This window comes from Triturus cristatus, chromosome 11 (assembly GCF_964204655.1).
Source record: "Triturus cristatus chromosome 11, aTriCri1.1, whole genome shotgun sequence".
Taxonomy (NCBI): domain Eukaryota; kingdom Metazoa; phylum Chordata; class Amphibia; order Caudata; family Salamandridae; genus Triturus; species Triturus cristatus.
The window spans coordinates 224,868,234-224,880,372 of record NC_140594.1 but is presented as its reverse complement, the minus strand read 5'-3'; the positions used below and the strand labels follow the sequence as shown (position 1 = coordinate 224,880,372).

Here is a 12,139-nt window from a genome sequence, read left to right as displayed (position 1 = left end):
GGTATACTGCACATAGAAACATCACAAACAGTGACGCTTGCTCATTAACTTGTGCTTTTAATGGAGGCTGAATAATTAATGGAATGAAATCTAGACTTCAGAAGTTAAAACATCTATTTGTATTATTATTATTTTCTTTTACTAATAATGTGCTTGTGAAACCCAAATGTCTAATAAAGCATGTTCACACATAATTGTATTTTTGGTTGATATATGTAAGAATATTAAAAACTATTTTGTTTCCTTAACAGGGCATTACAATCAAATAATAAAGTATAAATAAATCTTTATTTTTGTAAAAGAATGTTAATGAATTGCATACGAGTACCAAAATGCACCAATGGCTGTGCATATAGGTTGAATCAACATGCAAATCCATGCTTTTTCTATATGTTTGGCCATCACAAATAAATCGCCCTCAAACTTTGCTGACTTAATTAAGTGCATTCTCTTGAAACATTATAAATCTAGTGAGAATTTATTAAAAGGTTATTAGCGTAAGAATGATCAAACATATTTCTAATGGAAACTGTCCTCTGCAGGTTCTTTTTCTTTGAAACTTCACAGGTTGAGAACCCAGTACCCTTTATACACTGTGACAGCATTGTGTGGCACCACGTATGTCAGTGTGTTGAACTGGTTGTGTGACGCATGTTAGTATTGACATATAGTGCATTAAAGACAGAACACCCTTCTGCCTTTCCTCACCCCTCCCTGAAACCTTTTCCTTTTTCTATAGCAAGATATCACAAGTTCTAAACATTCTTGGGTCCGTTTCAGATATTTGATTGTTTTATTTTTTGCTTTCCAGTTAATAGGCTCCCTTCAGCAATTTATAAGAAGATCTTAGACCTGCTCTAAAGTTTGAAGATTTCCTTGACCACTCTGTGTCTCTTGGATGAAAGCTGTTGGGAAAGTGTGACAGCTTCAAAATGCATCACTTGCTTCAGCATGACCTCTAATGCTAGACACTGAAGGGAAAAGAAAGTTAAGGCTCATATGGCTAGATTGTCCCTTGAGGACCAGCCAAGTCTTATAAGTTAGGAATAAATTCATCCCATCCTGTCAGGTGATCCGGTCTCCCATTGCTGTTCTTCACTGTGACTTTCACTAAAGAAGCATAAACATAAGAAGTGCAGGTTCTATAGCAAGTCTCAGCAAGACAGTCATTTTCTTCATAGGAAAAAAAGACAAAGGACACCATCCCTGAACCAAGTTGGAGACCTGGAGTCTTCCACAAGTTGTTGGTCAAACTGCGCTGGGCGTGGAGTCCAGTTTCAGATGCCAGCAAAAAGGGGGTGATGGGTGTATCTTACTTTGGTGCCCATAGCACCTACAGTAGTACTGTTTGTCTTTGTGGTTGAAAATTTGCCTTTTTTGTCTCAGACAAGGGAGCTGTTTACCTCTCCTCCTCCTCCCCAGTTCCCATTTATCAGCTATTGAGAACTACAGAGAGTTCTGCAACTTTGCATAGGTTATCTATGGATAATCTCATGTCAATTTTGCTTGAGCCACCTGTATTGGAACGGGCCCAAAGCTGAATGTATAGTTTGCATGCCAGATAACCTTTTGGAGAGGTGTGGCTCACTGGTTAGAGGCGGCAGACCCGTAAGCAGAGGACGGCCCGGATCCAGGGTTCGATTCCCGACGCGGCAGGGTCGTGGACCAGGGTCAGCGGGCTCGATAATTCTCGCCTCGGTGCCTACTCGAGTCAGGGACCACACTCGGCAACTCTGGGCATTAGCTTGCCTCATCTTCACAACGGCCCCCCCAGTCCGCCGGGGATGCTTGGTCGCACCTTAGAGATACCCATTAGGGACCATCTCTCAGGGTGAGCCAGGACGGGTTCCCCAGCGGTCGAAGCGCGGAGATACTCCTCCGGGAGTCGATTCTAGCGCTATATAAACCCACAATTAAATTGAATTAAATTACAGCACCATTTGATGAACCTTTCAGTGCTGGTGTCCCACAGAACAAGCAGCAACATCTATGGAAGCTTGACTGATAAATTAGGTTTTACTACTCCACATGACTGCAGTTAATCCATTGCACTAATTAGGAGAACTGCCTCAACTTTGGTCTTAAGCTTCCTGATACAAGAGATTGGTGTACATAATAAGCCTAATGATATTATGTGTAAAGGTCTTCACAATGATTTTCCTTTTAAATATATTTGGGGAAAACGTGCTTCTGTGTTGGCAATCCTATGGTCTTTCCTTATGAAATGCAGGCCCCGAAGAGGAATCTTTTCAGTCTCACTAATCACACATAGCAGATCTATTTTCAGAGGGCATGTTTCCAAATGTACAGGGAGGTTTTCCTAGACTGTAACGTGACATCAAGTCTAGTAAGACGGATGTAAATACAGCCAGACAGATCTTTAACACTAAAGTAATAATCTATAGGACACTTCATACTGCACTCCTCCCTTTTCAAAACAATGTAAATGACAAATGTTACCACTGTCAATGGGTAGATCTTTCAGCCTTTTACCATCTCCCAAGCCTTTTTATACCATTCAGCAGCTCACTGCAAGTCATTCGCCTAAATTTGCAATAAAAGACCCCTTTGCAACACAGTCACAAGTCAAGAAACAGGCAAGGGGCTCAGAAGATGCCTAACAAATAACAACTCAGGCTACATTTGTAATGTCCACTGCATAACTGATAAATCTACTTATTTGACTCCCATGCAGTATGTGATACTCGTAGGAGGGAAGTTGATGAACTTCATTCTGGAGTAGTAGAGTTTGACCACAGTTCTATGGGTCCTGTAGATGGTAAGGAAAGTGTACATTCTTCCATTCAGCCCCACATTCTTGAGTTCATAGGAGTAACACATGGAAAAAACTGTTGGAAGGAGTTGAAAGAAGAATGGTAGAAGTTCTACCACAGATATCCTATCATTCCAAAACTGGACAGGACCATCCAGTTGCTGGATTATGCTCAAGTACACAAAGGAACATTTTGGAATGGTTTCTCTAGCACTAATTCTAGCAACATTGAGGGGAGGAGATTGGATGGTATCTCTTTAGACCAAGGACATAAAATTCCATAGTCTCATTCTGACAGAACGCATACCATATGTACAGTTTGGAATAGGGGAAATCATTCCCGTTCAGAGTTATGACCTTGGGCCTCATTTCAGCACCTTGGGTTTTTCCAAAGCTGTCATTGGAGGCAGCTTTTTAACTGCCACTCTTAGCAGGGAAGTTGTACTCTTCCCTTGAAGGCGGGCTTATGAAAAATGTTTTCCTGAAAAGGGTGCTTGTTGGCTTTACAAATAAATGTAGAATTTCTTTGATGTCACAGATGCCAAATATGAACCCAGGCAGAAAAAATAAATTCATAGTAGTGGTTATGGCTCCTTATGCATGAAGGCATTTCTGCCTCCAGTTGGGGCGGGAGAGGGAGGAAGGAGAAATAAATCAGCACTGATATCAGAGAGTTGTTTGGCAACGTGTCTAATTGACAGCACTGGTGCCATGTGTGAAATTAAAGGATTCCTCTAACCATCTTGTGGTCCATTTGATTGCTTGCTAGTGACCACTTAGCCAGTAGCTGCAAACTGGCAAATGTTGAGTCAAACAGTAATTTGCCTTTGACTAAGAATGACACTCCTCACAGCCTGAAGACAAATTAAATGTTGAGACTTGAGAATTCTCTAGTCAAGGTGCCTTTACAAGAAATATGGAGATGATAGGCAAAACTTTGAGAATTAATTCACTGCAATTTTTTCAACAATGTCAGCAGACTGGTCGGGTCTAGCTTCATCTGGTTTAGTCCACCTGCTATTCTTTAAGTGTATACACATGATAAGCCCAAAGACATACTTCCTAAAGGGCCTCTTGATGAGTCCCCTATCTCTTTTTCATTGAAGCTTACAAATCGTTTAGCTGATTGTTTGGAGAAGCAGCTACCATAACTCCAATTTCACAAAAAGTTTTGTGAGAGGATAGACCAGTACAGATGTGGCATTTTATGTAATGATCAAATAGTGACTGACTCATTCATGGTGAATGAAACTGATTTTAAAGAAATAACTAATATATTTTGGTCATTAGCCTTGAGGTTGGTAAAATCTGCAAATAATCTAGGGAGATACGGATATTTGTGGTATTGTGGCCTCAATATCAGGAAGTTTCTCTGTAAGTAAAGTGAACTCATAGTGCACTTTGCTTTGCTTCTGAGAGTTGGTGTTCTTGAAGACTCCTTGTTGCTTCCCTGGATTGAAGCATTTCCTCTATTGCCAGTTAATCAAATGGTGTTGAACATATTCGGGAGGCTTTAAACTATCTTAATAAACTGGGAAATACAGGAAAATCATATATTTGAATCCATGGTTTCTCAGCAATGAGGGGATGGTCACACGGCTCTTTTGTTTTTAACTTGTAATGCTGTAAAGTAGTCTGTACCATTTCAGAACAAGCCTACTTAAGTATATGATGGATTTAAAAAGCTGAAAGCGCATGTTTGCGAAACCTCATCCTAGTTCAACAACTGATTTCCAACTCCAGAAAAAACCCTGAAAGGAAAAGCCTTCAGCAGAAGCACAAGTCATTAGGGCTCTGGGAAATGTTACATGACTTGTGATCTATACTTGCATGTGTAGCTCCTGAAAGGCTGCAGTTTAGTGACGCTTGTCTTGTTATGGTAGAACATATTTTACAAAGCCTAAACACTATTGATCCCCACAAGAACATGATACTAACCCTCAAGTGAGACAGATGTTTGATTTTTTTTAAAAACCTTTTTATTGAAATTTTCTTTTTGATTACATACAGCGGAGTATTAATGAAAATTGCATCACAACAACTATACATCAGCATTATTGGGAGCTCTGTGGATCAGATATGTATTTAAATAACAATTTATTACATACAGACATGTGACCCAGTTCCTGTATCACTGCTCAGTTACTGACGAGGTTGTCATGCAAAGGATGCACGTTGTCTCTACGTACAAGTGAAGCAGAAGATTGATGATTAATATCTGGTCAGTAGCAGCAGGGCCTAGACCCCTCACAGTTATTGCATCCACCATTTTTCTTCTGTATACCAGCGCATTCTACAGGAAAATATTTCAATATTCGGCCCGTGGTTAAAGCTTAGCCAAAAGTGGATCATGCAACAAGACAGTGGTCCAAGACACCAGCAAATATATTACTGAATGTCTGAAAATGAAAAGAATCTTGATTTTTGAATGGCCCATGTATGCCCACCCAAGACCCATTCATGTACTCCGCCAGAACTTGCAGAGCTGTTAATAAACAAATGCTTAAGGTGATACGAGTGCCTAATCAATCCATACAAGAAAGTCATTTTTTGTTAAAGGAGGTTCCATGCATCAGTGGTTCACAGGGAGCACTTTTTCACCAAAGACTAGTGAATGCTGGCTGACATTTGTGTTTCATAATCAAATGACTAAGTGAAATTTGTATATGCAATTTTTCTGATGGATTCTTCTAACCGCAGATTCCTCGCGCTTAAAATATCCCAGGGCACCAGACTGGATTTGGAAGATTTTTCATCATAGCCCCTGTGGTCCCGTAGATGGTGCTGTGTCAGTTCCTTTCTTTCTAAGTCTCCATGTGTAGATCCAGAGGAAGCTCCTAACGTGTTCACATCAGTTGGCAAAAAAAAAATTCTGTATATTTCTTACCAGTGTGCAGGGAACAATGTCCCCTCATAAAACTCCATGTTTTCGCATTGTATGGACTGTCACAAACACCTCTGTGACAGATTCCCACGAGGGGTGAGTTTGGTGTTTGGGTTCATACTATGACTCCAAGTCATGTGAGAAGTGTGCCCTTATGCACCTGAAAAAAGAACTATTGATGGACAGAATGCAGAACAATGTCCATACATTCACCCCAGTACAGAGATCTGGGCCTAAATCCATCGTTTTTTTGCAGCCATATGCAAATCAGTCTTGACCCTGTGCCCAAAGGGAACAGTCCAGCCCGAACTGCCAGGCCAGGTCCTCCCTAGACTGGAAACAAGCATCCTAGGAATGGTTTCGGGGTTTCACCCCTCTTCAGCCAATTTTTGATTTGTTCTGCATTCCGTCCATCAATTGTGTGTCTTTTGCTTATGCACCTGAAGACAATCCGGGAAGCCAAGTTGTATGTCGCCGAACACCGTAGAAAGTTGTGTAAGGACCTCATCCACTCTAAGTCAAGGGCATGGACCCTTTCCCGCATTTATGGCCTTTCCAGCGACAGGTCATTGTTGCATTCTAAGTCATAGGGTAAGTCCAAGTCCAAAATGAAGCTCTAGAAGTTAAAGCAGGACTCGTTTGAGCTTCGACACTCCATTTGTCAAGTCTCAAAGAATTCAAGGTGCCCCTCAACCTCACTCCCAGCCCCCTACCGAGAAGTCGATTCCATAGCTGATCCTGATACATCCTGAGTTCCTGGGGCAGTCGACGATGCCACAACAGATTGAGATATATAAGGAGGCCATGCATTGAATCTTCGACACCCTACCAGCTCATTCTCAGCGTAAGATGCTCCCCAAAATATTTCTGACACACCTGGCTTCAGTTTTTTCTGACTCTGATAAAGCAGTTCCTTTGCTTAAAAGCCGCGCTCCAGCACCTCATCGAATCGTACTTTGACCAAAGTCAATCAGCTTTTGGTGATGATGGTGACGATGATTATGGTGAGCACACATTTTCCCTTACCTTATCATGACAGTTTTTACATACATGAACCTACAAGAGGCATGTGGGCTGGACACTTCCCCTGACTTGTTGTTGAGTTCTCACACTAGCACTTCCATGAAAGAGTAAGCCTAATTTGCTGTAGTCATTAAACAGGCAGCAAAGGGTCTAGATTTACAGTTACCCACTGTTGAGGTGAAAACCAACGTCCTTGGGGACATTTTACTGGCCACAGACCTCATCTGAACCTTTAATGCCATTTAACGAAGTCATGACCTACACACTCATGGGATCTTGGTCTAAACCCTGCACCTGCATACTTGTGAACAGACAGGTGGCACAACAACACAGACCTGCTCAAGGTGACCCTACCTTACTGACACAGCACCCTGTACCAGAGAGCCTGTTAGTACAAACACCTACTAGCAGGGTAAACCCCAATTCTTTTCCAGTTACTCCCCCACTGACAGAGTCAAAAATTTAGGAAAAGGATGTTTTCTTCAGCTTACCTTGCACTTACAACTGTTTTTTGCTGTGTTGGTACTCCCAAATGTTATGCTAGCAATCCCAGAAGACTTCCAACCAGCTTAGCACAAACCATTCAAGGTGACCAAGACACATCCAAGTATGTCATACAGTCGGGCCTTGACACAAGGAACTGCTTAGGCAGAGCAGTCGGCAATGGCATGGTGCTCCAGCACCACACATGAATGAGATCCATATGTTTTTTCTGCAACTTTCAATTGTCGCTCATGGCCTTATCGTTTGAAGGGCCGCACCTTTTTGGCAAGAAGGCTGACTCCACTCTCCAGCACTTCAAAATAAAAAGTAGAGCCATTGTGTTCTCCCTAGATCTTCACAGCTGCAGGACAGTATCCTCAACAATGTTGTCCCTTTTAAGGTATTACCTGCAGCGAGAACACCCTCCACCTCCGCAGTAGGTCCCCCTAGAAAGCACCCAGGCTCATAGGAGTTGAAAACCTCCGAGGCCCAAGCCTCTCCAGCATCAGCCTCCAAGCTGCTTTAGTTTGCCCTTAGAGGCACCCAACAATGCCCTGAGAAGCAGAATCAGTCATTTCCTCCTCGAGTGGCAAGCCATAATATCCAACAGGTGGATCTTGCAGATAGTCTAGTGGGGATACACCCTGTAATTCCTTTCCATTCCTCAACATTTTTCATCCACATCAGGGAGGCCTTCGGAGGATCATTTGTCCATTTTGCTGCAGGAATTTCAGGGTCTTTTGCAGCGAGAAGGAGGAATTTCCTGCCTGTAAGGTCAGAACTTGGTGGTACTCTTGTTATTTCCTAGTGCTGAAAAAGGGAGGAGGCCTTCACCGTATTGTAGCTCTTCGACCTTTTAGTTTCTTCCTGGGAAATGGCAATTTCAAGATGCTCACTCTGACTCATGTTTATCTGCCCTGGATCCTGAAGACTGGATGGTAGTGCTTGACCTGCAGGACACATATTTCAATATTCCTGTCCTACAGGCCCACAGGTGCAACCTGTAGTTCCAGGTGGGTTAAGCATATTTTCAATTTGCCATGTTCTCTTCAACTTCACTAGTGCACATTGGGTGTTCACAAAAGTGATGGTGGTGGTCACAGTATACCTTTGGAGGTTAGGGTTTCCAGTCTTCCCCGACCTAGATGACTGGCTATTGAAGGCTTGTTCACCAGTCAGTTGTGGACCGCCTCCAGATGACGATGTACCTCCTTTCAACGCTGGGGTTCACGATCAGCATGCCAAAGTCAAACCTGACTTCGCAGAGGATCCCTTTCATCAGAACCATACAGGATAAGGTGCAGTTTCTGGCTTCCACTCAAGATCGAGTGCAGGACATTCGGGTTATAATCTGGATATTTCAACCTGCATCCTGGGTCTCTGTTAGAAGGGCTGTGAGTCTTCTTGCTGTAATGGCTTCTGCATCCTGTTTGTCAACCATGCCAGATAGCACATGCAATTAGTACTGAAGTCTGAGGGTTCAGCTCTAATGGAACCTATCCGATTCCATCCACGTTTACGAAGAGCTGTAGTAGTGGCTGCTCGACCACCATTGGACCAGTAACAGAAACCTGACCCTACCCCAGCAGAAGGTGATGGATGCGTTGCTGCTGGGAGGTGGAGGAGATCTAGAAGAGGTGTTGATCAGATGACTTTGGTCTAGGGCAAGGGCCTTCTTCACATGATTTTGCTAAAGTTACAGGCCATTTGTTTGGCTTCCTGTCATCCATCAGGCAGAGACTGATCTCAACCCTTTTGCGCACTGGATTCCCCTTGAAGGCTGTCTTTCAGACATTCATTTTGTGTGGTACTTGGGACTCCTGTATGCCTTTCAGCTACTACATCTCCTATCACATGTTATGAACATCGGGAGTGACTGGGTCCAAGTCATCCTAGTGACTTCAAATTGGGACAGTGGAGTGCGGTACCCAGAACTTCTGGGCATGAGCATCAGTCCTCTAATCAGGCTGCGGCTTTTGGACACTTTTCTGTCGTAGCTGTAAAGCAGGGTCAAGCAACTGGCCTGGCCATTCTACATCTCCATGCGTGAAGATTTAGTGGCGCCAGTTGATCGCATTCGATCTATCTTCTGAAGTAGTGGATATCATCCTGGCAGATGTAGCCAAATCTGGTACAAAGTCTGTGGATATGGGATGATGGGACAAATTTGTGGCCTGATGTGGAACTCTCAATAAGGAACCATTGCAGACCAAACTGTCAGATGTTTTGCTCTTCGTTCTGCCATTGTCCAGCAAGGACTTGCAGTGGGCAGGGTTAAAGGTTCTCCTCCTTTTCAGACTTTTTCATTTACCGAACCAAGCCCCCTTGTGGCCATGGGTGGCACTTATACAGCTGTCACTTCCACCTCGGAGCAGATTTGACACTAACCCACACAATGCCACCTACCTCTGCACAGGGGCTATTCTGAAAACTCTTCCGGATCCAGTCTGGCACCTGGGGATATTCTAAAGATGAGCAGTTTCTGGTTAGATAAAGTATCCAACAGAAATAATGTTACCAAAGGTAAGTAACATGTTTATTTGATAGAGACTTCTAGTCGCAGATTCCTTACCTTAGAATATCCCCAGGCGTCAGACAGGATCCAAAGGATATTTGAGAAGTACCCCTGTGTGCCAGTAGATGGCGCTGGTGGCATCCACGCTGTAAGTGACGTGCGCTGTACCTATATAGACGCCACCGTGGTTCGCTGATGTTAGTTCTTTCCTTTCTGCATCAGATAGCACTGATACAGTCTAAGCTACTCCTCAGTCGGTTTTTGACTGGTCTTTTTTGACTTTTTGTCAACTCTTATCGATATTTTCATCTCCTTGTATGGGGATGTCACCAAAAAAACCGGCTGGTTTCAAACCATCTAGGGCCTATCATAAGCCAATGTTGGAGAGCGACCCTCACTTGGTATGTTTGTGGTGCCTGAAGCCGGGACACGACTCCAAGGCATGTGAGTACTACTGCGCCATGCACCCAAAGGAGCTGAGGGAGCGACCCCTCAAGCTCCTTGCTGCCCGACGTTGGTCGACTCTGTGACGCTCGAGGTCCCTCGAACCATTCGCGGAGCCCCTCCCAACGTTCATAGTTGCCCTCCGAGTCATCTAGGAAGTTGGGTAAGTCCCACAAACACAAGAAGTTGAACTAGTCCAAACGCTCTTCGACTTCATCGCGTCTGTCAAAGTCATCCAACGAAACAAGAGAGCTTCTGCTCTCCAGGCCCCACGAGTCGGCTGGGCCTGAATTTGGTCTGTCATGTTAGGTTTGACACCCTAACATGACAGTTCCTCTTTGCCGTCCTCGGACGGGTTGGACTGGGTCCCACGCTCATAGCCTACACTCGCCTGCTCTATACCAACCTTACATCTCGGGTCCGCCTTGGTCGCTACACCTCCCCGGAATTCGCAATAAACAGAGGCGCGCGACAGGGGTGCCCCCGCTCGCCCTTATTATTCGCGCTCGCGGTGGAGCCCTTAGCTATCCGGCTCCGCCGGGACCGGCAGACCTGGGGTATTCCACTAGCGGATGTCACGCACTGCGTGTCCATGTACGCAGACGACCTACTCATATACATACGAGACGTGACGGCGGATCTCACCATGCTAGAGACCGCCCTGATGGAGTTCACGGCGGCCTCGGGCTTGAAAGTGAACTGAGACAAGTCGATGGTGTACCCCCTCCATCCAGGCGCCTCCTCCCAGGATGTCTGGATCGGTGACCGGAAAATACATTGGACGGCAGAGGGTCCCCGATACCTCGGGATTCGTTTATACCACTCCCCAGCCGACATCTACGAGGGTAACCACCGTAGGGCACTCGCAGGGATACGATCCTCCATCGGGTTCTGGCAGAGCCTCCCGTTGGCCCGATAGGCCGGGTAGCCCTCGCAAAGATGATACTGGTCCCGCGGCTCTTATATTACTTCTCCAACCTCCCAGTAATCCCACCCCGTTCCTTCTTCAAGGACTTAGACACACTCCTCAGTTCCCTAATGGGGTAAAGGGCGGCACAGGATCGCGCTAGCAAAGCTGAAATTACCCACGGCACAGGGGGGGCTCGGCGCGCCGTCATTTGAAGCCTACTTCCTGGCATCGCAGCTTCAGTGGCTCTCATATTGGATGGCGGACAGATACACTCGAAACATGTACTACCACAGGTGGTATGCCCATACCAGAGTTACGCTGCCTACTTATACCGGGATCCCGCCCCACTCGAACCTACCCCCTACAAGTAGACATCGCCCGGAAGTGCGTTCAACGTATACATACACCATTGCTACCGCTAGTCGGCTGGCCCAGACACTGGGGGTTTTTCACCTCTGCTATGCTTCGGGAATGGACGTCTAGAGACGCAGTCGAGGCAGAAGCATTGTTCGAAGAAGGACAGCTCTGGTCGTACCGACAACTTATGGACGATTATGACCTGCCCCCAGGCCAGTTCTTGCTCCACCGCCAACTTCTCAGCCACTACCGACCATACTCCGACCTTACATCGGGGAACCCCCCACACACCCAGTACTCCACTCAATACTACGAATGGGATCGGGTCGCCATCTCACCACATGGTTGTACAAATCGATTAGGAAACTGACACCCCCACTGTTAGGATCCCTACGTGCCCTGTGGGAGGAGGAAGCAGGACGACCATTCCATGATAGCGAGTGGGACAGAGCGATAGAATTCCCCCAAAAAGTATCCAGGAATGCCCGGTTTAAGAACATACAGTTTCACATCCTACATAGGGCCTACCTAACGCCAGCGCGCCTTCAACGCTTCTACCCCAACACGACCTTCCTCTGCCCTCGTTGTCAAGCGGGGGACGCAGCCTTTTCCCACATGTTCTGGACCTGCCCGGGCATTCAGACCTATTGGTCATCTATCCACTCGACGCTCAGAGATCTCACCGGGCTGACCCACTTGACTACCTGGGAGGGTTGCGAGCTGGGCATACTCGGAGGGAGGAAACGACAC

The 12,139-nt window shown here is 45.4% G+C and overlaps 1 protein-coding gene across 7 annotated transcripts in view; it reads left to right on the top strand.

The window, feature by feature from the left end:
• GIT2 (GIT ArfGAP 2) overlaps window positions 1-12,139 on the top strand; it is a 668,976-nt gene that overhangs the window by 510,686 nt on the left and 146,151 nt on the right. The gene's annotated exons all lie outside the window — the stretch shown is intronic.